This window comes from Paroedura picta, chromosome 7 (assembly GCF_049243985.1).
Source record: "Paroedura picta isolate Pp20150507F chromosome 7, Ppicta_v3.0, whole genome shotgun sequence".
In the NCBI taxonomy this organism is placed as follows: Eukaryota; Metazoa; Chordata; class Lepidosauria; order Squamata; family Gekkonidae; genus Paroedura; species Paroedura picta.
Window position 1 is genome coordinate 52,531,246 of NC_135375.1, and position 26,626 is coordinate 52,557,871.

Consider the following 26,626-nt stretch of genomic DNA (forward strand, 5'->3'; position numbering starts at 1 on the left):
GGAAAACAATCTCGCCTCTGAGGGCTTTTTAGCGCACCTCTCACTCCGCGGTAGATTTACATGTTAATTGTGCCTGAGAAAAGTTCTTTAATTGCCAGAATTAAGCAGAGCAAACGGATTGCTTCAAAAGAGGAACCAAATGAATTCCGGGTTTCCCTCAGAGAAACAAACAGTTAAGCTGTCTTGAATGTTAGACACACACACTGATTTTATAAGCTTTAGATAGATGCTGGCATTTCCTTCTACCTTATGGTTTTATTTAAATGACAAATTCTGCTTACTGTTTCACAGAGGGTGAAGGAAGAAACCTTTCAACAGTTTTAAAGATCAGTAAAACCATCAGTAGAAAGCTGTCAATCATCTTAACTCAAACGTCACATTTTTAAAGATCTTGTAAATTGTAATGCATATTTATATTCATCAGGCCATACTGTGTTTTGAGGGGTTGGACTGTAGGAAATCTGTTGAAAATCTTACACTGATGTGCTTGATCAGAATAAAAACCCATTCGTACAACCAAAATGGTGTTGATCCAGAGCAGGACATTTAGCACAGGTTGAAGCATTCATAGAATTGCTTTGTCGTGTACCGGATATGTGACACATAGCAGCATGGAGCAATCACACTGAATCCAAAAAGGATATAATTTTCCTGCCTCCAATCTTCATCCTGCAAAACAAAAATATCAAGTGCTCTGAAGGCATCATTTTGATTTTCAAAAGACCTGCACTGTAACTGTGCAATTGTTCAGCCCCTTTTGGGCAGCTGTGCAATGTCACCATACATGTGAGCATAGTATGGGAATAATCGATCACATATATAGGTCAGTGGAAGAAAAGGGAGAGAGGTGGCTAATAGTTCTGACCCACCTTTTAGACCCTTCTTCTATAAATACATATTATTTTAAAAGCTGCAAACACAAGATGTCTTTCCTCCCTTCTGAACTCATCCTCATTCAGTAACCTGCAAAGGATTCTGCCAAATACAGCAGCACTTTTCATTCAGGAATTTATTGTTTTGAACCTTTGGGTTTGGATCTGAATAATTACAAGAAAACGAATTGCATGCTGTGGGGAATCCATGACCGTGGATCTGTGGGCCAGTTACTGAGTGATTGTCCTTGCTGCCAAAGCAATAAGGGAAGAATGATATTATGTTTTAACTACCTCTTTTCTGCTTTGCGTTTGCTTCTCTGATTACTGGGGCTAATCAATCTATCTGTTGTCCACAATCAAACTGCAATCAATCTACATGTGATACTGTTCGTTCATCAGGCTTGCTACACCGACACATACTTGCTTAGAATAGGATATGCCACACAACTGCAACATTTTAAAAAAGAGAGAACTCACAGAACATTACAGCATGAGTCTGTGCTACAAAATATTGCATAAGGGGTCAGGGTGATTATTTTTTAATGTCAAATAAGCCAGATCCAGTGTTCAAAGATGTATTATGACAATGTATCAAATATGCCTTGTGTTAGACTCTCATAATAACCTCTACAGTTAATCAATTGGTTTAAAGCAAAATAATTGGCCAGCTCAATCCCACAAAGTTTATTTGGCAGCAAATCTCCAATGGGATTTATTTCCAAACAAGAAAAAAAAAACACCTCTAAATTGCACTGTTAGTCTAGAAATCAATTTAGCTGTAAGAATGCAGGGACACAAATACCAGAGCCAGGTTGCACTGGATTCCATTTGGATAGTCTGGGGCCTTTAGCTTTCTAGCTGGCAATGGTGGAACAATTCAAGCCAGTGTGAAAGAACCTCAATTCAGAACAACACATGGAGACTTCTCAGTGATTTTAAATTGGGATTGAAAACATAACCTCTGAAGTCCTGGGAAGGAGCTCAACTATAACCTGAATTCATGTGGGACAAAGAGGGATCATCTCCCTCCTGTTTTGCTTGCACTAATGTGCAAGTGTTTCCAAACAGTGTGCTTACTGTATCACTGTTCACTGAATAGCTCCTCAGCACTGCCTTGTCCTTTGTATGCAACAATCATTCTACTGTATTTTGGTAAATCATTAGCCCAATTCCACTAAGTCTCATTTACTTCTAATATAAAATTATTATTGGGGAAATTCAAAATAATACTAGAACAGAATAAAATGATATAAATCCAAGTACCATTTATAAAGCACTTTGGTTTCTGATTTCTGTAACTTTAAAAAGGTGTTTTCATTCAGATACATAGCATGGGCACAGGGATCTTCCTGTGTCTGACACAGTATTTTTCATCTTGCCATTTTCTCAACTGACCTGTGTTACACTGTGACAAGTTCAACTCATTGTGCCTTAGAAGATAACTATTTTCCAGTAGATTCCTTCACAAGTGCCATTGCTTAAAAATGATTTATATTTTCAGATCCAGATAAGTGGAAAGACTGGATGCAGTCTAGAGATTGACTCTGTGGTCAGAACAAGCATGGCTTTAAAATTAAAATAAATACACGGTGCTGCTTTTCAGCATTTTACTTTTAGATAATGAAAGGATGGCTAGAATTTAGAGCTGCTTTGATTTCAGAATCTAAGCGACATATGAATTCATTCACTTCCTATGATGTTAGATTACAAGGAAAAGCTTTTTTTCTTGGCTCAAGTGAGTGTTTTCTTCTCCAGACATATTAAACTTAATGTGTATTTAGAGTAATTTTCCAACCAAAGGAATTGAGAACTCATATAGTGTTTATATTACTTTTGATTGGAAATTTTAAACAGAAGTTACCAAACAAGATAATTGCAGAGGGCGGATGCATTTTGTTAGCAAAAGCATTTGTATGAAAAAGGAGAACAGAAAGGCTGGAATTTTTCCTGGTGCCTTCTGGGCTGAAGGGGGGGGGGTACAATATAGTTATGCGAGTATAAGACTGGAATTTGGAAGATCCTGACTCAAATCCCCATTCTGCCATGGAAACTCAGTGGGTGACCCACAAAACCAGAAGGAACTCAAATCTAATAACAGAACCAAAGGTGACAACAATTTTAAAAAGTACTGAGGTCCTTGGCCTCTCTCCCTCCCCATCTACCACCCACCAAGCCCAGAGAACAACCAATAGTAACATAAGTCACTCTGCAGTTGTCCTCCACCAACTATTTTTTAAAAGGAATGAAAAGGAAAAGGGCTATAATTAGGATCAACTGTACTAGTAGCTGGTCAGATTCTCTAATCTGTACCTGACTTTTAAAATACTTGAAAACACCAGTAAGATATTTTTCAGATATTTTCAGCTCAGATACATCTGAATGCACATATTTAGAATGTACTCATGCAGACACACCTACAACTGATATAGAAAAAAGATGGATATCTTAGGACCCAAAATACCTGAAATGAGAATAAGATAGTTACCTTTATGGACGTTTGATACTAATAGACCCAAATTATATGGCTTAAAATATAAAGTATAAGGTATATAAAATGTAAAAATTAGGTAGTGGGTTGAAGACTTTGTTTGTATCCCTGAAAAAAAACAATTAAGAAATAAGTTTACTGAGGAATTACTGAGGAAGTAAAATACGAAACTGAGGTTTTATATCTAGGAACTCGTTCTGAATAAAGCTTTTTGCCATCCCCAGCTTGGAAATTTCTTTTTGTTCGGCTGACGGGTCATCTCTGCTTGTACCATCCCGGTTAGGCAGATGCACTTCCTCGCTTGGGGCCTTCCTGTCCAGCCACAGGTCCTCCAACTTTGACTGACTGAGCCTCAGTTGACTCTGCTTTAGCCACCCCATCATTGCTTCTGCCTGCCTAATGCTTCTGGAGGAGAATCAGGGCGGTCATCCATCAAGAGGAAGAGCTGGGTGTTATCTGCATATTGGTGGGCACATGGAGAGGGCACATGGAGTGGAGACAGGACCTCTCATGCAGATCTCTGCATGTGAGTTTGTGGTGACTATGATTTCTCTATGATGAAAGGCTGAGAGACTTGGGAAAGTTGAGGCTGAAGAAGAGGAGGTTGAGAGGGGACATGACTGCTCTTTTTAAATGTGTGAAAAGTTGTCACTTGGAGCAGGGCAGGGAGCAATTCCTATTGGCAGCAGAGGATAGGATCCGCAGTAATGGCTTTAAACTATCTGTAGAATGGTACTATCTAGATATCAAGAGACATTTATCCACAGAGAGTAGTTCAGCAGTGGGATAGGCTGCCTAAGGATGCGATGAGTTCCTCCCTTACTGACAGTCTTCAAGCAGATACCTATCCTGCATGTTTTAGGCTGGCCCTAGATAGAATGAGGGGTTGGACTAGATAACCTGTATCGCCCCTTCCAACTCTATGATTCTAGCGTGTGCAGTTCTGGTTAGGGAGAGAATTGGAAACTTCTCCTCTGTTTAGGAATATAATCTTATGCCACTAAGCATCTTTGGGGCACTTGATGGTTCTTTATCTTCAGGCAACCAATTCTGTAATGCTTAGAGCTTTTAAAAGGGAACAGAAGGCAATGGTGAACAGAGGGAAAAGCAGGGAAAATGGATGGTTGCTAGGTCAGTTGCCTCACCCGAGAAGTCTAATTTTCAAGAGGCACCCACTCAGATGTCATGCTGCTTCCATTTGTTAAAAGCCTAATGCACAATGTGCACATATTTAAGGACTGGGCCTTTAGCATATTTTTCCACATTTTTGAAATGGGCAAGGCTGACTTTTGCTCTCCTCTCCTTAGCAAAAAGAAAATTGACTCAATGGGATATTTTTAAACATACGGTTCTTTTAACTAGTTCAGCTTTGGGGAGTATTTCAGAAGAATGAGCAGGAAACACTGAAAGAACTTTATTTCTTAAAAATTATTATTATTATTATTATTATTATTATTATTATTATTATTATTGTATACTTTTCTATACACTTGATACCAAAAAGTCACAGTGGTGTAGGTGTCATGACGCCCTCCAACTAGTCCAGCAACTCATACTCAGAGAGGGAATGAGCCAGAGGAAATAAGGCCTCCAGCTGAGAAGGACCACCGGGACCAGGAAGGGCCTGATATGGCAGAGGTGATGATGTGCCTGAAGCAGGTGAAATCCCACCCCTGTTCCCTGAGAGAGCCACTATGCCTTCATTGTGTAAGCCTCAAGCCTGGGTCCATAGTTCTCCAGGATCAGTCTGCAGGACCAGCAGTGACATGTCCCAGCCAAAGTGGTCTACATGAGGTGAAGTGCCAGACTGGTGGTGCACAACACCATTCCAGAGCCAGGCAGTGAGGATGATACTTATTCATAGGATTCTGATCTCAGCACAGCCATAAGAGCTCCACACTTGAACCCAATGAGGACCTACTGCATTACATTGATAGTAGCAAGATCTTTTCTGCCCCGGAAGGCAAAGTTGGTAACAGGCTCCCTTGTCCATCACTGCTCCTGTTCATCCATCAGGAGGCCTGGGTCCAGGAGCTACCCCAAGCTACAAACCTGCTCCTTTAGAGGAAAGTCTATCCAGAATATGGTATAAACCATTTCCCAGGTCAAACCTTCCCTTACCAGTAGCGCCTCCATTTTGTCAGGTTAAGGAAAAGATGCTGCTAAATGGGAAAAGGAATTTCAAAGCAGCTCCAAGATCTGTTAAGTCTCTTGTGATGCGTCATAAGCAGAGTTACACTTTTATAAGCTAATTGACTTTAATGGAGCCAGAAGGTTGTAAAACCCTGCTCTGGATGCTGCAGGCCCCATAAGATGGTTGGAAGGAGCAGGGATTTACATTGCCTTAGTTCTATAACCAACCCAGCAGAAAATAAGATGATGTATTTGCATTAGTTGTATTGCTCACATAAACTCAAACTGAGTTGTGTGTAATAGACTAGGGGTCCCCAACCTTTTTGAGCCTGTGGAATTCTGGACACAGCTACAAAATGGCTGCCACAAAATGCTGCAGCAGGAGGCAATCATACCATGGTTGCCACACAGTGAAGATCCTAGTGTTGTAGCAACATTTTAAAAAAAACAACTGCATGACCATTCATCTCTCCAGTGGCCAGTCACATGCCTTGCTGGCAGAAGCTCCACCTGACCCTGTCCACTTTCTACAAACACCAGGTGGGTACCAGGAAAGTGTTGGTGGGCACCATGGGGATCCCTGTAATAGACACCCCCTCTCAAGCCCCATTATTTCCATTGTTAATACAATATGGAGAATACAATCTGTACTCCCTTGTTAACCTCTGATAAGTTAATGGGAATGTTGGGGGCAATCATGGGGGCTCTGATGCTACCGCACAGGCAGGATCTGACTCTATCACTACTATTGCCCACACCCCTCCCCCCGTACTAAAATTAATATGTACACTGAGTATTGATCTACCTAATACAGACACCAAAAAGGAGTTACGGTCCCAAACATATTGGTGCCATTGGAGCTGATAAAGAATCTAGAAGACACAGACACATGACATATAAAACCTCTCTGCTCGCAGTACTTCAATTCAATAAAATCAATGGACTTAAATGTGCTGTGTCACCTTGTACATTCTGAGTTGCCTTTTGTTCATAGGCTAATTTCTGTATTTCTTTGACTTCCCACCCAGCTCCTTAACTCCAGGTTAAGGAGGTAGGAGGGAGAACTGAAATGTAAAACACTGATGCAGATTTGATGAGCTGCCCAGATGGAGCTTTGAAAAGGATCAAAGGGTCTCAAGATCTGTTGTATTAGGAATAAGTAACATAGAAGCCACAATCCATTGCAGAGGACACAAAGCACACCAGATTTTAGTAGACTGAAGAAATCAAACTTACTAAGAAGTATGACACATTATTCAATAGGATTACTCCCAGGAAAGTGCCCTTTGGATTGCAGCCTGACTCACTCCACCGTGGTCAGAGTGCTGGGACCAGGTGATTTATACTCCATAATGATTCTAAATGGGGAAGAACATAAAAGAGTCATTGTCTCTGGGAAAAAATTAAAAGGAGGATGACAGGAAATAAACGATGTCCACTCATCTTGTGATACAGCCCAACTGGCACAGAATAACCTGGCATATGTGGACACATAATGTGCTTATGCTGAAACTACATGTTTGGCAGTAGACTGAAGTCTGAGAATCTCATCCAGCACTGCCAAACAGTTGGAAAGCAGCAGCATGAAGTGAAGACATGCAGCAGAGAAGTTGTGGGTTGTGGAGGATGGGGTTGTTTAAATCTTCCCTTATGAGATACTTCCCTCACCCCTTTCCCCCAACCGTATGACACAGCAAACATGACTGGAAAAGAAGGGACTGATGGGGGAAAGCTGCAGATAAGGAAAGAGTTAAACACACACACACTCCTTTGGGCTACTTTTCTATTCAAAGTTGACCTTTACCCACCACTCTGTAGCTGGCTGTTTAGGGATAATCCTAATATGTAAGGATTGAAAGCAATATACAAATGGAAATGAAATTATACAAGCTGGTTCTCTGCGGGAGACAAAAGCAAGGCGATGCCCAACATTTCCAACAAATTGGGGACTGTCAATCATCATTGTTATGGGGTATTTTAGTTAGATTAGAAAATAATATTTTCTGTGGTTGGCCAAGAAGCTAAAAGAAGTTATTGCTGTTTGGATAGTGAGAAAGTGCTGCAAGTATTGCATCTTCATTTTTGCTGTGTTGCAGAACCAAGATGGAAAATGATTTTAAACTTTGGAATGATGTCTAGTTTAAAGTGAATAAAAAGACAGAAGCCATAGCATTGTCTTAGTATAAATATCTGCCCCATGGTGTGAAATGTATGATAAGTAAGGTAAAGGTAAAAGTATCCCCTGTGCAAGCACCGAGTCATGTCTGACATTTGGGGTGACGCCCTCTAGCGTTTTCATGGCAGACTCAATACGGGGTGCTTTGCCAGTGGCTTCCCCAGTCATTACCGTTTACCCACCAGCAAGCTGGGTACTCATTTTACCGACCTCGGAAGGATGGAAGGCTGAGTCAACCCTGAGCCAGCTGCTGGGATCAAACTCCCAGCCTCATGGGCAGAGCTTTCAGACTGCATGATTGCTGCCTTACCACTCTGCGCCACAAGAGGCTCTTGTATGATAAGTAAATCTCATCTAATTGCAAACATAATTTACACACACACACACACACACCACACCCTATCCCTAGATAAATGCATTTCTGAATGGCTGGAAAATAATTACCTTCTTTCAAAGATAAGAACCTTCTCAAGGAATATTTCAAAATTCAGCTGTTCTTCTAGGTTGTCTTTAAAACAGCTATTTGGTATTCAATCAGCAGATAATGAATTTTGATCATTATGATTTCTAGGAGAAATTTCTGGGCAAACATTAAACACTAGGAGTCAATATTGAAATCCTCACTTGCATTAGAAGGTAATGAGAGCTGTGACAGGATATGAATATGGGCACTAGTTTATGTTACGCTTTTAGGGAAAGTTACTTCCCTGCTTCATATGATGGAAGAAGCTGATTCTATTGTTATAGTTTACATAGACCGTGCATTTTATTTTTATTCACCCCCAAAACTTTTGGAGACTATCAGATCTTTCTAGAGCAGCTTCTTGTGGCTGTGAGGTTGCCAAGAACTTCAGGGAATTGTGTGGACAGGTCTTTCCATTGTACATGTCTTCAGGCTTTGCTCCAGGTGTACTGCAGTACAGAACAGTTCCTGACTGCAGGTCCAACCCATGCCCATGTCCATGCCAGGGGCAGTCTCAGTGATTCTAAGGCCAAAGTCCAGGAAGGGGGATACAGAATCACTACAAACCCTGCCCCCCAATGATTCATGTCATGCACACCCACTGCCTCTGGGGTCTAAGCAAGGGGAGGCCCTCACCCTGTGAGTGGTGGGTGGAAGCTGCTGCCACCACTGGAAGCTAACTGCCCAAGTTTCAGGTTGGGTTGCATGAACAGTCATTGCTGAGTTGACTTCCCCTCTCCATTGGGGGAGTAGAACTGTGAGTATTTCCTCCCTCAGCATGGGGCTGCCCCTACTGCTCATGGTCTGAGAAGCCCCCTGCCTGATTTAAAGCAGGAAGGTCTTTGCAGTGGATAGCTAATCACTCCTGGATTTAAGACCTTTAGTCAGAAGACCTTATTTAGTAACAGGATTGCTTTTGAAGTTTATGCAGTTACAACAATTAATGTTTGCATGTGTTAGATTTCTGCCTGTTATGTGTTTTTTTGTATGGAAGCCCTGGCGGTGAAGGAAAAGAGAAAAGAGAAAATTAAAAGTGTGTTTCCAATAGACAGGCAAGTTTATATAAAAACATGTCATCCCACCCCCTACCCCACCCCCTGATAACTGTCCATTTTCTGACTTTTCTTTGAAAATTCTAGCAGGTCAAATTGTAGGAATATCAAAGCCCTACATGTAAATGGACTAGAAAATATTGCCTGGTCATAGGGCTAGCAATGGTGCATCCTTTTGGATAAATGATGCCAATGAACAATAATAATATAATCATAGGAGCTGAATGGGTTATTTGGTCCACAAACATATACTCAGATGAACTGGTTATATGGCATGCATTTGTTGTGGCAGCTCTGTTTAGTTTGGCTGAAGCAAGTAATGGAAAGGGAAAGGGGCCAAGACAGAGCACTTCACAGAATGCATCCATGTCTATCAAGAAACATGTTTACTAGAGAAAAATCAACAGATGCTCATAAGAGTCTACTCACACACATGCTTGTCAGAAGCCATGCACAGAGTTTATAGGAAAGCCTGAATAACACATTAGAGCTCCACTTCTAATTTTATAAGTGCAATGAAATGATGAAGATGATCATCACATTTAATGCATAAAGAGTTTAAGTTAATAGAGTACTGCTCCAGTTGAAACTTTTTCATGTACCATTATATTCATATGATCTGGCCTTGTGTGAAACATGAGTCTTAGAAGTCAACTGAGAATGTTGAAAACTGGTGCTTAGTTAAGCTGCATCAAGGTAACTGAGCTGCTATACTAGTCTACACTTGCTGCCCTTGACTTTGTCTTCCTGTCCCCCTGATTGCCAACATGTGTCTTTTGTGCCATCAAGTTATTTACAATTTATGGCAACCATCTGAAATAATGTTTTCCAAAACATCCCACCATTAACAGTTGTGCTCAGGTCTTGCAAACTGAGGGCCATAGCTTGCGTTACTGAGTCAATCCATCTCATGCTGGGTCTTCCTCTTTTCCTACAATTATTTTCTAGTAACTTTTCTCAAAATGTGACCAAAATACTCAAAATGTGACCAAATGTGATCAAAGCATCAATTTAGTCATTTTGACTTCAAGGATCCGTTCACGGCTATGGCTGTGCCATGGTCGGACAACTATGCACTGAAGGTTGCCACCCCCACCTCAGTTGGGCATCGAGCAGATTTCAGCTCACTCACAGAGACTTATAGATCCAATTAAATTCCTGAATGCTCTGCGGGACCCAATGCCTCCCAGCACTTCTCTAGATGGACTGGTCAGTGACTGGTTTGACAGGATGCAGACCATCATTGATGAGATAGCTTCCAGACATCCTCTCTGCCCCCAGCTCAAATAGGCCCCCTGGTATACTGAGGAACTGTGCTGGAAGAAATGGGAACTGAGACAACTAGAGTGAGCTTGGAGGAAGACTCGTGATGAAGAATCAAGAGCATCTTATAGAATGCAGATGAAAGCCTATGAGATGGCAGTGAAGTCAGTGAAACACAACTTTTACTTGACATGCATTGCATCTGTGCACTCATGCCCAGCAAAATTATTCAGGGTAGTCCGATCACTCACCACCCTCGATGAAGGGCACCTACATGAGTCAGGCATTCACAAGTTATTTTGCAGACAAAATCTTGACTCTCCACTGTGACCTCCCTCCAATTTTGGATACAGGAAGTGAACTAGAGGCCCCTTGGCCATCTTTGGAGAGAACACTGAGTTACTTCAGATGACTCTCATTAGCAAAAGTGGACAGGATGCTAACAGCAATGAAGCCAACCACCTGCACACTAGACCCATGCCCATCGTGGCTCCTAAAAACAGCAGACATAAAAATTGGAGCCCCACTTCAGGAAATAACCAATCTCTGTCTCTCAATGGGAGCATTCTCAGAAGGACTAAAAGAGGCAGTTGTATGCCTGTCGCTCAAAAAAACCATCCCTGGACCCACAGGAGCCTGACAACTACCGCCTTGTCTCGCACCTAGTGTTTCTGTAGAAGTTAGTTGAAAGGGCTGCAGTGGACCAAATATCAGCATTTCTGGAGGAAACTTCAGCCCTTGACTCATTTCAGTCGGGTTTCCAGCCTGGCCATGGGGTGGAAACAGTACTAGTTGCCCTGTCAAATTACCTCTGTCGCTAGCTTGACCAAGGCGGATCAGCACTGCTTATACTATTAGATCTGTCAATAGCATTTGACACTGTAGATCACAAACTCCTAGCTCACTGCCTCCAAGATCCGGGTAACAGCCCTCAAATAGCTGATTTCCTCCCTCTGGTGTCATGGACAGAGGGTTGAAATAGGAGATAGAGTATCCAACCATCTTCAGCTCACATGTAGAGTCCCACAAGGAGCAGTCCCCTCTCCTATTTTATTTAATATCTTCATGTGCCCTCTTGCCCAGCTTTTGCAGAAGCTTTTGCTGGGTTGCCATCAATATTCAGATAACATCCAGCTCTTTCTCCTAATGGATGACCACCTTGATTCCCACCCAGAAAAATTAGCCAGATGCCTGGACAAAATGACTCAAGCAAAGTCATCTGAAGTTCAGCCCTTTAAAGATGGAGGTCCTGTGGCTGAGTAAGAAGGGAATGTCCGGGCAGGGCAAGTGGGGGCTGGGTCAGAGGTGAGGAAGAGCCAGGGACCAGGGACAGCTCGAGCCAGATATGCCTGGGGGAAGCAGAAATGCCTGTAACAACACCTATGATGTCTTGGAGATTGGCCACAGCATCAGGGCCGCTGCCCGCCAAGACGCCAAGAAGCGGCCACCACGGGGCTCGACCACAGGGTCTACCCCCTGCAGTCAGGAGCTCCGAACAACCAGAGGGGATGGGGCAGTGGGGAAAACCCTGAGAACGGTCCTGCCTGGACTTGCTGGGCCCAAGAATGCCAGAGAACAAAGGGGACGAGCCAGGAGGAGGTAAGGAGGAGGAAGAATGCCCAGGGGAGCCCTGGCAAACCCGTCAGACTGAGGGGTCTTATCTAGAGGTGGAAGCGAGTAGCAGTCAGTCTGTAGAATGGCGGCATCTCCCTCAAACAGCCTGAGAAGCGGAGCAATGGGGGGGCCATCTGAGCATGACACTCCAACCCCCAACAGCTCGGGGAAGAGCCAGAGTAAGACTTCGAGGCCAGAGAGACCTGCAGGAAAGAAAAGAACAATATTTACCAGACGACCTGCAACGGCCAAGGGACACTGGTGAGACGATGCTACTGGAAGAGGGGAGAGAGCTGGGAGGGAGTGGACATTAAAAGGCACGGAAGGAGGAGGGAGAGGGAAGGATATAAGAGAGAATGGGAGTTGCACAGGGGTCGAGGGAAAAGGCTGGAGAACTCAGAGGAGGGAGATTCTCTGTATGTGGCAATGCCAATTAAAGACATTATGAACTAGCTGCAAATGCAAGAGTCTGCTTCGTCAACAAACGTTAAAAGGGGCAAGACGGCTGAAGGGGGCGGAGGTCCTGGGAGGGGCCAAGGGTGCCCCAAAGCTACCAAGCAAGGTAATGTGCTTACCCAATCTGGATGGAGTGTGTCTAACAGTAGCCCACTCCACCAGAAACCTGGGCGTAATCCTTAGTGCCTCCCCCTCCATGGAGACACAGGTCATGAGAGTAGTGTGGCACCAGAACACCTAGCCACAGTGATCCATGCAATGGTCACATGTAGACTGGACTTCTGCAGCTCGATTGACACAGGCCTACTCTTATCCTTGATCTGAAAACTACAATTGGCTCAGAATGCTGTGGCTAGGATTCTCACCAATACACTGTGGAGATCCCACATCCGGCCTGTACTTAAACAACTCAGCTGGCTCTCAATCAAATTCTGGATCAGGCTTAATGTTTTGGTTCTTACCTTCAAGGCCATATGCAGTCTGGGTCCAGTGTACCTGAGAGACTACCTGTTGGAATGAGTTCCCTGAAGAGATCAGGACCCTGGCTGAACTACAATTCTGAAGGGCCTGCAAAAGGGAGCTCCTTCACCAGGCATTCCCCTGAGACTGATCAACCGAATAACATATACAGGTACTCCCCTCAGACACCTCCTCCATGCCTACACCACTCTGGGTTTTTTTAAATCTATGTTGTCATTCCTGCTATATTATTATTGATCAAAATCATTCATATTATGTTAATTTAAACCACTGTTGGATTATTGTTGATATTATTTCTAACTGTGTTCTATGCTTAGGTCATTCCATGTATTACCCCACAATGTATATGTAAACCACCCTGAGCCGTATGGGAGGGTGATATAAAAATCTAATAAACAAATAGGGAAAGTGCAGAAATTATTGCATTTAGAACACAACCTATATGTCTTTTTGGTGGTCCATGGTATCATGGTACCATTTTAAATAAATTAAATGTCTTCCCATCAACTTTCTTCATTGTCCAACTTTCACACCCTTACATAGTAATAGGGAATACAATATTGATCTTGGTTGCCCACAATTATTCTTTACTTAAGTATAATTTTTAGTTCTTTCCTGACTGCCCTTTTGATTGCAGTCTCCATTTCGTTTGCTGATGGAGCCATGGAATGGGAAATCTTGAACAATTCCAATTTCTTCATTGTCAATGTTAAAGGTGTATAATTCCTCAATAGTCATTATTTTTGTCTTTTTGATATTCAGCTGTAATCCTGCTTTGACACTTTCTGCTTTAACCTTCATTAGTAGTTATTTCCACTGTTTTCTGTCAGTATATACCTTTGTCTGTGATCTTTGCTAATGGGAAACCATTCTGTTTCTTCATATTCTGTCCCAACAATAGCTTCTTGTCCAGTGTTCAGCTTGTGCACCAAAACAATCCAATGTTGTAGCACAGCAATTTCTTTTACAACCAACCATAATTTTTTATGATCCACACAATCAAAGGCTTTGCTATAATCTATGAAATACAAGCTGACCTGATATTCTCTCATATGGTCCAGTAGTCAATGTAAAGTTGCAATGTGATAATAATAATTATATATTGCTGTGGGTAACAGCATATAATTTTAAAATAAAACAAAACAATAATACACTGTAACATTAAAATCTATAATAGGTCCCTTAAAGCAGTGTTCCCCAACCCCCGGGCTGCAGCCCAGCATCGGGCCGTGGAGCCCTTGGTACCAGGCCACGGCGGGAGGGGAGGCACCGACGCGCCACCGGGTGTGCCTCCCCCCCTGGCGTGGCACTCACTGCGCCGGGAGTGATCGGCTGCTTCGGCGGCTGAATCACTCAAGCTGGGGGTGTGGGCCCAAATGCGCAGGCGCAGCAGCAATGCACCTGCAAGTTTGCGCCCACCGGTGAGTACCGCGCTGTGGGAGGAGGAGGTAAAGGTGCAAACGTGGAGGTGCATTTGCACCCGCTGGCAAGTGCCACTCTCCCTCTCCTCCCCCCATCCCCAGGCTTCCCTCTTCCCTCCCCGGTCCCCAGCCTGAAATAGGTTGGGGACCACTGCCTTAAAGACTTCCAAACTGTCTCTTTCTTATAATAGGAAGATTGATATGAGTCTTCAGATTCTGATAAAAATTTGGTTGATGTTCTGAGCAGGAAGGCCAAGAATTCAATGCCATTTCAAGCCTCGACCATAGACCTGGAAGAACAGCTACGTCTCACAGGCCCTATGGAACTGTTTAAGGTCCCTCAGGTCTCTAATCTCACCACAGTGGATGTTCCACCAGTCTAAGGTCAGGGCTGAAAAAGTCCTGGCCCTATTTGAAGTGACTTTGATATCCTTGGAACCAGGAATCTTGAGCAGATACTTATGGCAGTAGACATATAGGAAGAGGTAGTCCTGTAAATATGAGGGTTCCAGAAAATTTTGGGATTTAAAGGTGATGTCCAAAGCCTTGAATTTTATTAGATCTTCAGTCTGGAGATAGTACATCTAGGAGAGCACAGGTCAAATATGTGTTCGCCACTGGTTCTTCATGAGGACTTGTGCTGCTGCATTCTGGATCAGTTGAGTTTTTGGAACAACCTCAATGGTAGCTCTGCATGGAGTGAATAACAGAAGTCTAGTCTGAAGTTGATCATTGCAGGGACTACTGTAGATAGGTGGGAAGTCAGAGCACCTAACCCAGGACCCAGGGAGCATGTTGGGAGCCACACCCCATCCAGGCCCCTCAACATTTGAGGACCCTCATGGTCATATGTGCGGGTACCACTTGGCCCCCATGGGAGCTCCTGATGCCTATTTCTGTCAGCATCCATTAAGTTTATATGAAACCTTGCTCCTCTCTAAGACTATGACATGCTGGATAAGAATTTCAGCCAAAAATAATGTTAGAGGAATGAGAACAACTTTAGGAAATAACATTAACCTAACAAAATAAATCTATGACATGGGAAGGTAGGTGGGTGGATGACCACTTCCCAGGGCCAAAGGGGGGAAGGGTGGACACTAGACAAGACACAGAAACCATGTCCACAATGAGGCAGTGCAGTCAGGGGGCTCCACAGTGAATTTCGCATGTGGAGGAAACAGCTAAACGGTTAACCTAAACTGTTAAGCAAACCCGTAGGTTTGTGAACACGGGGAAGGGGTGTCTGTGCAAGTTCAGGGTTTGTAACATCCCCCGACCCACAACCACCCACAAATTCAACAAACTTCCATTTTCCAGGTTCATGCCCACCTCTACCAGTGCCTGCTAGGGTTTTTGTTGAGAAGCAGAAAACTATTTTGTGTTTACAAAAAAAACAAAAAAACAACAATGATAAATGTTTATTAAACTGACCCTGGAATTTTCCTCAGAACCTGTTTTTATACCCCGCTTTTCCCTACCCAAAGGAGTCTCAAAGCAGCTAACAATTGCCTTCCCATCCTCTCCCCACAACAGAAACCTTGTAAGATAATGGGGCTGAGAGAACTCTGAAAGAAACTGCTCTGTAAGAACAGGTTCTAACAGGACTGTGATTAGCCCAAGGTCACCCACTGGCTGCATGTGAAGGAGAAAGGAATCAAACCTGGCTCTACAGATTAGAAGACACCACTTTTAACTGCTACACCAAGCTGTCAACAGATACAATGAAACAAGCTAGAGGAGAACCCAACATAACAGTAGAAATGTCTTAAACCCTTTTAAATACAACTCACTGATCTATTATGCACGGGCCGAAATGCCCACGCTGGGGCGGCAGGGCATCGGGGAAAATCCACGATTATGCATGCCCCCGCCACCAACCACGGAGCTGGCAGGGGCATCCCCCTGGCCCCACTGTAGTGGGAGGGTGGCATGCTGCTGTCCTCCAGTGTGTGGTGAGGCCCACTCCCCCCCACTCCCCCCCAGCAGCTGCCACTGGCAGGCAGTGTCCCGGGCTTCCCAGCCCTGGTGTGCAGCATGTGTGCACGCACTACGCCAAGGCATCAGCGTATGCCAGGGGAGCCCCGCCCCTTTGTGTACGCAGGGAACGGTCGGCATCCTGCCCTGCCACAATGGCACAGTGGCCGCCCGACACAGCCGCCGCCGTGCATAATGGATCACTGTGAGAGAACCAGTACTGAAGATGTCCAACAGGCACTTGATGTACTTCCTTGACACAAAGCAACAGCCAGCATAAATCCAGGGCAGAAACCAGAAGAGTAGCAATAAGCAGCAGCCCTAAAATAAATCAATGAATAAAATGAACTATCATGGAGTCAAGCTGCCGGGGATGCCAGCCTCAAGGTGGGACCTAAGAATTTCCATGAATTACAGCCTTTCTCTAGACTACAAAGGTCAGTTTCCCAGGAGAAAATGGATGCTTCGGAGGTTGAACTTTACTGTGGCATTTGACCCCACTGAGGTCCCTGTCCTTCTGAGCCCCCATCCCCAACCTGGATTTGGCATCCCAACCCCTTACCCAACAATCCTAAGATGCAGGTCTGCCTTTTATCCACTTTGCCCATGCTCAGAGACTCATGGAAGATGGTGAGAAAGTGATAATGATTTAGCAGACAGTTCTAATGCTCCCCCCTAAGGTCTGAGCCTATTTCGTGAGAGAACTTTCTCTTTTCATTGTTGCCAGGGAATTGGAGAAAAATGGGCACGAGAGCCTTAAAATGCTATCCCTGAATATTCCTGAATATATTTGTAATTTTTCCAGATCTGATTACTATTATTGCATAAAAATAATATATTGTTTCAGATTCCTTACTATATCTGGACTAGAAATATCCAAATGCATATTCCTGTTTCTGGCTCTTTTTATGTACTAGTTCAAATTTTTATGCAGGATCTTTGATGTTGTGACCTTTTAAAGTGAAGAAACTGGGGATGACATAATACCTAGGAGTTAAATAGTTTTTAAAAACATGATCAAGACCTTTCATTAAATGCAAGAAAAATGGTCGGGTAGCAGAATGCTTTGCAAGAATGTGCAAATAAAATTTTATGTAAGCTTCTTGTTCTCATTAATAAACAAAGCTGTTTTTGAAGGATTCATCCAATCAAGATCCCAGTGACGATATCAGGAAAGAATATGGTTGGAAAAGGAGATTTTTATAAATTATGTCTGAATCCTTATAGTAGATGTATATCGCTCAAGGAGACCATTATTGCAGATCTCAAAATAGCATCAAATCCAGCTGTGAGGAGGCAAGAATAGTGGGAAATTGTTATAATTGAACAGAGAGTATTGCATGAGGTCAGTATTATAATAAGACTATTTTAAATGCCATTATATAATCAAAACGAAAGTGGATCCAGTTTAAACCAAAGAAAGTGAAGTTAGCTGAATAAGTCAGAATCACTGCTTCTCATAATTTTGCAACTGAAGACAGAATTTTTAATAGCATTTAACATTCAGAATTGTTACACAGGGCAATTTTGATAGGTGATATATATGTGTATTTTGTTTTTATAGCTTTACGTGGCTAGCTATCATGTGGACCTTGGTGTGTAGTACTGTGCTACAAACATATAACAATTAAATAATAAAAATTTAAATATGCACTACCAAATTACCCCTGTAATGTAGTATAGCTTTAGTGTTGAAAGAAAGTGGTTTCATTTGCCTCCTTTTCTTGTTTCCATTATCATAATATGTTCCTGACAATAAAATGCACACTATTAAGATTTTTTACCACCAGGATGATAGAAGAGAAGAAAGAAGTTTTGTTTGCGGGGGGGGGGGGGGGAGACAAGTCAAGGGAATTTGAAGAGATGAAAGAAGACCTCTTCAGATAACAGGGCTGAGACAAAGAGTCAGAAAATAGCAAAGAGAAGTACACACAGATCACAGGTAGCAGACACACCATTTGCTGAGAGCTTGTCACTGACATGCCTTTTGTTTACTCCCGCGAAAAGAATTCAGTTTCCAGAAGAGCTTATGGTAATAAGTGTGTTTAAGGGGTGGGAGGAGTAGGACAAAGATTGAGCATTTCCATAAAGTGTCATCCAACCTGAGTGCTTCTGCAAAAGAAATGAAATGTGAAGCACATTGCATGATGCGCTGTGAAATAAAGTAGTGATTGGACATATACAAGAAGACATAACAAAATAGTAAGAGGGAACTTCATGTTTCCTTTTAAACGAATGAGTTTTGGTGTTAAGCATATAATCAAGGACTCTTGGAGGAACTGCACTTGGTGTATACAATATGAATAGCAACTATTTTTAATCCACAAAGCAGTTATTTTTCAACATCATTTATTTATTTAAGATATTTCCATGCTACCTCATCAGAGTCCTTCTTGAAATTCCTTACAATTGTAATAATGTTATCAGTACTAAAACTAGTCATTAAAACAAGCCAGGAATATAAACAGCACAAAGTTATTGGTTAATAGGCCAAGGGATGTCTCATTTTTAATGCTGTAAAGATAAAATAAAGCAGCTAACAACCAAATAGGACTCATGGATTATTGAAGGAGCCAAATGGGAAGGGGGAGTGGACAGAAAAACCCATTAAACTGTCAGTTCTAGTCAGACAGGGTTTGTTCTTCCAAGGGATAGGTAAGGCAGAGGAATATTTTCACTGGAGACTATATAAGTCCCAGAGACTGGCTTTTAGGGAAAGTGAGCTATTTTGTTAGTGCTTTAGGAGGAGAATATACTTGATTCAGAGTTTAACTCTCCCCCCCCCCCCCGATATATTTGTCAGATGTTTGGAAGCAGTGACTGGATGCCTCAGGCAGAGTCGTATGAAACTCAACCCCTCCAAGTTGGAGGTCCTGTGGCTGGGTGGGAAGGGGCAGGAACAGGCAGCACATCTCCCATGCCTGGATGGAGTGCAACTAACACCTGGACCTTCAGCCAGGAATTTGGGGGTGACCTCTTTCCACGGAGGCTCGGATCACTAATGTAGCCCAGACAACATTTTTACATCTTCGCAAAGCGCGGCTACTAGCGCCCTACCTGTCCTCATAATACTTGGCTGCAGTGATCCATGCAACGGTCACTTCCAGGTTAGACTACTGTAACTTGCTCTACATGGGCCTTCCAGAAATTGCAGCTGGTAAAAAATGCAGCTGCAAGGTTCCTCACTGGAACACCTTGGAGGACCCATATTCAGCCAGTGCTAAAACATCTGCACTGGTTACCCGTTTGCTTCTGGGTCAAGTTCAAGATTTTAGTTTTAATCTTCAAGGCTATGTGTGGCTTGGGTCCTTCCTATTTGTGGGACTGCTTATCTGCTTATGCCCCCTGCAGAATGCTCTGTGGGTACGAATCTGCTGGTTGTCCTGGACCCCTGGGATATTTGCCTAGCCTCGACCAGGGCCAGGGCCTTTTCAACTTTGATTTTATATTTTATTGTGAACCGCCATGAGACCTTTTGGCAAATGGCGGTATATAAATCCAATTATAAATAAATAAATAAAATAAAAACCCTGGCCCCAGCCTGGTGGAATGAGCTCCCAGGAAAGCTGCAGGCCCTGACAGAACTATCAATATTCCGCAGGGCCTGTAAGATGGAGCTCTTCTGCCAGGCTTTTGGTTGAAGCTGAGACCTTTCCCAGGATTTACGAACTGGAGGTCCCACCTAATGGAAGGCACTGTGTGAGATCCACCTGGCTGTGCCAGAGTATGGATTCAGTCAGGGTAGGTGATCTACCGACTGGGATAGGGGAGGGATGTTGTTTCTACTATCTGTTGGAATTTTTAGATTGTACTTTTATTTTATTGGGAATTAATTGAGGGATTTTTATGGAAAGTGTTGTATTTTATCTTTTATTTTTTTGTAAGCTGCCGTGGGCCAACTTTATCAGGAAGGGCAAGGTATAAATTAAATTATGAATAAATTAAATAAATAAATAACTTCTTGGGAAAGCAGGCTAAAGAGCTAATGTATCTAGGAGAGAATTCACATTATACTATGGGATTTCTGCACTGTTTTGAGCTACTTAGCTTGTATGAGAGTTCCTTCAAATTTTCTCTTTTCTCATTGTTAAAGACTGGTAAACAAGATAGGTTTGGTTTGGATTCTCTGCTTTGACATTGGTTCTCCAGGGGTTGTTGGTCATGCTTGCATTTGGAGGCTTTTGGTCAGTGGTTGGTTTTGTGTGATTGGCTATTGATCTCGGTGAATTTTTCCCCATGGACCACAATGGACACAAGTAAGAAGAAGAAGAAGAAGAGTTGGTTCTTATATGCCGCTTTTTCCTACCCGAAGGAGGCTCAAAGCGGCTTACAGTCGCCTTCCCATTCCTCTCCCCACAACAGACACCCTGTGGGGTGGGTGAGGCTGAGAGAGCCCTGATATCACTGCTCGGTCAGAACAGTTTTATCAGAGCTGTGGCGAGCCCAAGGTCACCCAGCTGGTTGCATGTGGGGGAGTGCAGAATCGAACCTGGCATGCCAGATTAGAAGTCCGCACTCCTAACCACTACACCAAACTGGCTCTCAGTAAGAGTAAGAGTGTTGGGGACAGCTTGTTCAGGATCATATAGAATTAGACTTGTTTGTCTAATCTGCTTTAAACAACAGGGATCTAGTGAACTAGCAGTACTAGATACCCTGTAAATCAGATGTAATCTGGCCAAAAAAAATAGCCAGCCTGAGAAGCATTTATAGGGAATAATGGAGCCCAATTACTTCTGGAATTCTCCCCTCTCAAAACTTACTCAGATACCAAAACAGTATTGAGCATCCTGGATACCCCTGAACATTAGTATTTATGCCCTTCCCCAAATCTAAATCTGAAAAATGCATTTTTAAAGATGCACCTCCCTAGCTCTGGAATGACTTGTGCTTCTGTACCCCAATACAGCAAGAAATATACCAGTGTATACATCTCTTCACACACATACAGCAGATACAAATTCATACCAGATGCATACTGCCATATATAATATAGTATCACTAATGAATGCTGGATGCATCTCTTGATGTAAATGGAGACAGTATACATTAATCACTGAAGTCACCACCTTTTATGTGTGTCTAACTGTCCACAACTACAGCAAGATGGGGGCTATTCTTTGCATTCTATTGCAAATACTTTAACATCAATGCGTATACAATGGTATATCTGGAGTGCTGCCCTTTGTTCAATTCCAGTTGTTAATTGTATGTATGGTGGCTAAAACAGAATTTATATCTAGCAACACCATTTGCTGCTGGTATCTTACTACAGAGGACAGGGATAAGATCCAACACTGGAAAATGGGGGAAAGAGTAGGGGTATGTGTTGCCACATATTGTCTAATAGACAAGCAGGCTTTTGCCCACCCAGCCCTTCATCTTTACACAGTGAATTCATATTAATGGTTATTATTTAGTGCCCAGTCATTAAAAACTGTATATTATTTACAACTTTGATGTTCCATGTAGTTAAATGTACCTTTTTAGCATTTACAGGAAGAATACTATATTTTGTCCCTGCTTTCCTCTCTGCGCTTCTGTCTGCAACTGTTTCCTATCGTCTGCTGTGGCACAGAAACAAAACATAGCATTGTTCTCCTTTACTGAGAATGTGTATAGTAAACATTTGTCTTCCTGTGTGGGAGGGAGCTCAAATGCATTTTGGGTTGATCCTTATCGGTACTCATATTGCGGAGTGACACGTTTATTAATTCTCAAAGTGTTCTCAGTGGAACAGCACCATTTATAAGATTGGTGACTGGCTTTTAAAATAATAACTTATATATGAAAATCATTACATTCCCTTGCTTCTGTGACCTTCTGTGGCTGTTGTTTCATTCTTCTATAACACAACAACAACAACAACAACAACAACAACTACTACTACTACTACTACTACTACTACTACTACTACTACTACTACAACTACAACTACAACTACAACAACAACTACTACTACTACTACTACTACTACTATGTTTATAATCCACACTTCCCCAAAGGCTCAGGACAGGAAACAACATATATAATTAACAATAATAATTCAATACAAACACTATCAACAGAAACATTAAAATCATCAATAATTTACAATTAATTAAAAATGAATCATTCTAAGGTTGCGTCCTCTCTTTCGGTGAGAGGGGTGATGTAAACATATATACTTTTCTGGTGATGGTTTGGGAGGCTAGCCTCAACTGCAGGCCTGGTGGGCCGGATCTGTGCTTGCAGGTGCTAGGTCCCACAGGGTCCTGTTTAGGATGGCATTATATGCTACCAAAGTATCCCCTAAACCCTGCTACAGAGATATGCATGATACTTTTGGTAATTAACAGTCCACAAGTATGCCAAGATCTCATTCACATACACTGCTACCCAGAAGTATATCTCCCATCCAGTATGCATGCTTCTCATTTGTGTGACCCAGATGGAGAACTCCACACTTCTTATTAAATTGCATTCTGTTGTCATTTGGCCATTTTTCCAGCATGTTCAGATCTTGTTGAACTCTTTCTGCCTTCTGGAGGGTTCACTACTCCTGCCATTTTGCTGTCATCCACAGATTTAATGAGGAGTCCCTCCACTCCTCACCCCCCCCCCCGCATCTAGATCATTTATAAAAGTACCAGACACAGTTCAGAGCCCGGTGGCACCCCATTGCTCACTTTCCTTGAATCCAATGAAATACCATTGACTCTTTGGGTGCAGTTTTCTAGCCAGTTCCCTATCCACCTAATCATCCAAAAATCCATGCTACAGTCCTCCACTTTACCCACCAGAACATCATGTCAAAAGATTTCCCAAAATCCAGGTAAACAATGATCTAATAAGCCTGTCACTCAGTCAAAGAAGGAAACTAGGTTGGTCTGGCAGGGCCTGTTGGAGACAAATCTGTGCTGGCTTCCCTAGATTAACAAATTGTCCTTCAGATGTTTGCAAATTGCCCCCTTTAAAATCTGCTCCATTATCTTCCCTGCAATTGAGATCAGGCTCACTGGCATATCTATTCCTGGTCACCTCTCCTCCCTTTTTTGAATAGGATAGCATTTGCTCTCCTCCTGGCTTCTGGCACCTCTCTAGTCTTACAAGATATCCTAAAGGTGATGGAAAAGGGTTCTGCAAGCTCTTCAGAAAGTTCTTTGAACACTCTTGGGTGCACACCATCTGACTCAGAGTATTTAAATTTATCCAGTGCAGCCAACTTCCTCTCAGCAACCTCTCTGTCCATGTCTGCCAGCCACCCAGAAAAATACCTGAGATATCACCATATTCTTCTGGGAAAACAGAAGAAAACAGAGAAGCAAAATAGGTACTTAGCCATTCAGCTGTGTCTCGGTCCTCAGTCAGAATCTTTCCATCTTCACTCAATTATTGCCTCATTTACTTTATTGTTCATGTTCTGGAATTCCACACTACCTAGGTGTGCATAAACCTAACTAAGGTCAAGACTGCTGTGCACAGAGAGACCTCCTCTTAGGGTTGCCAGCTTCCAAATGAGGCTGTCTACCCCACCTCCCTCATGGGGAGTCTGCTATGGGGAGAGGAAGGGAAGGCGATTGGAAACTGCTTTGAGATACCTGAAGCCTGCTGAGTCACTGCAGCCCATTCCCAGTTCTCTCAGACGTATCACAGCCCCACATCCTTCACAGGTTGTCTATTGTGGGGAGACAAAGGTAAAATTAGGGTACAAAAATCCAGCCCTTCTTCTTCTTGTTAGCATCCAGGTAGAGCCTGGTTATTCTCAACCAGGGTTTCAGGCCCTAAAAAGGTTTCCTAAATGGGTGGGAGTTAATTAATTTTTAATATATTTTTTACATTTGTTAAACATTTATCGGATGATATGATCATATATGGTCATGTTGACCCATTTCCCCCCTCCCAAAAAGGCCAATGATGGGCCTGGAGGGGGTGAGAAGGGGAGGGGCCCCAGGTGGGCATGTACACAGCTAAGTTTCCCAAACATATTCTGTGATTTCACCACTTCTGAGGTTTCTTGAAGCCTAAAGAAAGTTTCAGGGGTTTCTCAACTGTTAAATGGTTGAGAAAGGCTGCTCTACAACTACAATTGAGTAGAGAGTGCAGCTGTCCTGGAGAAAATGGCTGATTTAGAAAGTGGACTCTATGATATTACACCCCACTGAGGTTCTATCCCTCCCACATCCCACCCTCCTCAGAGTCCACCTTCAAATTGCCAGGAATCTCCCAACCTGGAGTTGCCAACCCTATGATCTCCCACTTCCACATGTTATAATAGGATAGGATGATCAGAAATATCAAGACTTGCAGAAATACATTTAAAAGTGTCAACAAAGAAGCATTGCCTTGTAATCAGCAGTCAATTAACAGAGCTGTTTCAGGCCCAAACGTGGTCTTAAGCCCAACTGAATTGGGTCAGTAGCAGATGTGTCATCAAAGTGGGCCTGAAGATTTTCTGCCAATATCTGCTCAATAATCTTACCCCAAAAGGGTATAATTGGCCCAATGATCCCTCAGTAATGAAGATTTCTTCAGCAAGCACTTCTATGCAGCTTCTTTCAAGGCTTTAGGGAGCATTCATTCAGACAATGAATTTATAATTTTAATGAAAGGCATTTTAATTTATCCCAGCAATAGCTATTCAGTGACCTTTGACAGGTTCTTGTGAAAAATGTCCATGGGTCAATTATGTAGGTGCTTTGTGTTTAACAAAAAGCAAACATTATGAGCTCAGTTATGAACTGCTGAGTATTTAAGATGGAAACAGCTTATAATGCACTGAGTCTGTGATTTGCAAAAGCCCACAAATTGTTCTTTGTAGATGAATTATAAAACAGCCACAAGCCAGAATAGCTTCTTTCCTTTCCCTTTGTATTTTCGTTATTGTTTCTCTGGAATTTAGAAAGGCCTAGACAGTGATTTGCCAAAGAGTGTATAACATTTTAAGCCCTTTCTCCTTTATAGTCTGCTGGTGTCCTAAAACGTGCCTTGCTGCTGAGAGATTTAAACTCCTGGAAGCAAGGATTTGGTAATGAAAACTCCACTTCACCTAGAGATGGGAACACATAATAATATGAAGGTTGTTGAAAATACTTGGTTAATGAATACTAGTACAGTGTGAATGATAAGGGCACCTTTTAAAACCTCTGTGCCATGATAGATTTATGTGGCTAATTACAAAGAAAGGTGCACAGAATCCATAGACATAGCCCAGAAATCAGCCCCGCTTCCTTATTAATTAAGTGAAATATAGAACAATCTCCATCTCTCTGTTCTAATTCTGCTCATTTCATACATACTAATGAGGAAGAGCTTCTGAATCTCATGGTAGGAATCGTTTATTCAGCGGCAGGAAAAATAACATCAGAATTCAGGCCCCCCTGCTGACTTTGCACACAGTTCTGCTAGATTTATGTTGGTCTACTAATAAGTAACTGAATACATTAAACAATAGTGCTTGTCACTGGTTTACAAGTGACTCCTTGTTTTGTTTCCCAAGGAGTCTTTGGTGAAAGGATTAGGGAAGACTGGTTTACTATATAAGCCTGTTCCTTTATGTTTCCCCCACGGGTTCAAAGATATCTTCTCCAAACAGAAAGTAGGGCAAAGTTCTCATCAATCATTAAAAAGTCCTCAGCAGTTACAAACCAGCAGATGTACAATATTATGCTACTCGTTTGCTCACAGAAAGTATATAGCAGCCGTTTGTAACAATGGGATACACAGTCTGCATAATAAGTGAAGCAACACTCAGGGTATCTCAGTTTTCTCCCTCCTGCTTCACTCCCCCCAAGACCCTTTAGAAACAAAACTTTGAAGATAAACACAAGGTATCTGAGACTGTGTCTCATGTTTAAAAACAGTCAGCAACTGTGCCTGCAAAGCTGCATTTGGGCTAAATGACAAAGGAGAGGCACAGTCCAGCCAAAAAGTAAGCACTTAAAAGCCCATTAATTTCAGTGGGAGTATGAAATATATCTTTGTTCCACTGATATCAGTTGGACAGAAATTCTTAATGTTGGCTGGATTGTGTTGTTCCCCCTTATTGATGAGGTCTATAATATAAGTAGGACAAACAGAGAGGGCAGAATACGTCTAAATATAAATAAACACTGTTAAAGTACTTATATTGGTGTACATGCAGTACCAGTATACAGTGCATACTTTATGCACTAGACTAGATGTGGTGGTGACCACTTGAATAAGGAATGACTCCCTCCCCCAGGTTCTTCTGGCATTTACTGTACTT

The 26,626-nt window shown here is 42.5% G+C and overlaps 1 long non-coding RNA gene across 1 annotated transcript; it reads right to left on the minus strand.

Moving 5' to 3' along the window:
- Positions 1 to 236: 236 nt before the first annotated feature.
- Positions 237 to 25,793, minus strand: LOC143840921 (uncharacterized). The gene is made up of 3 exons (XR_013232476.1): positions 25,677 to 25,793; positions 23,979 to 24,055; positions 237 to 669 (listed from the first exon to the last, which is right to left on the minus strand). It is a non-coding gene; the product is annotated as an uncharacterized LOC143840921 (long non-coding RNA).
- Between the last annotated feature and the right edge of the window lie 833 nt (positions 25,794 to 26,626).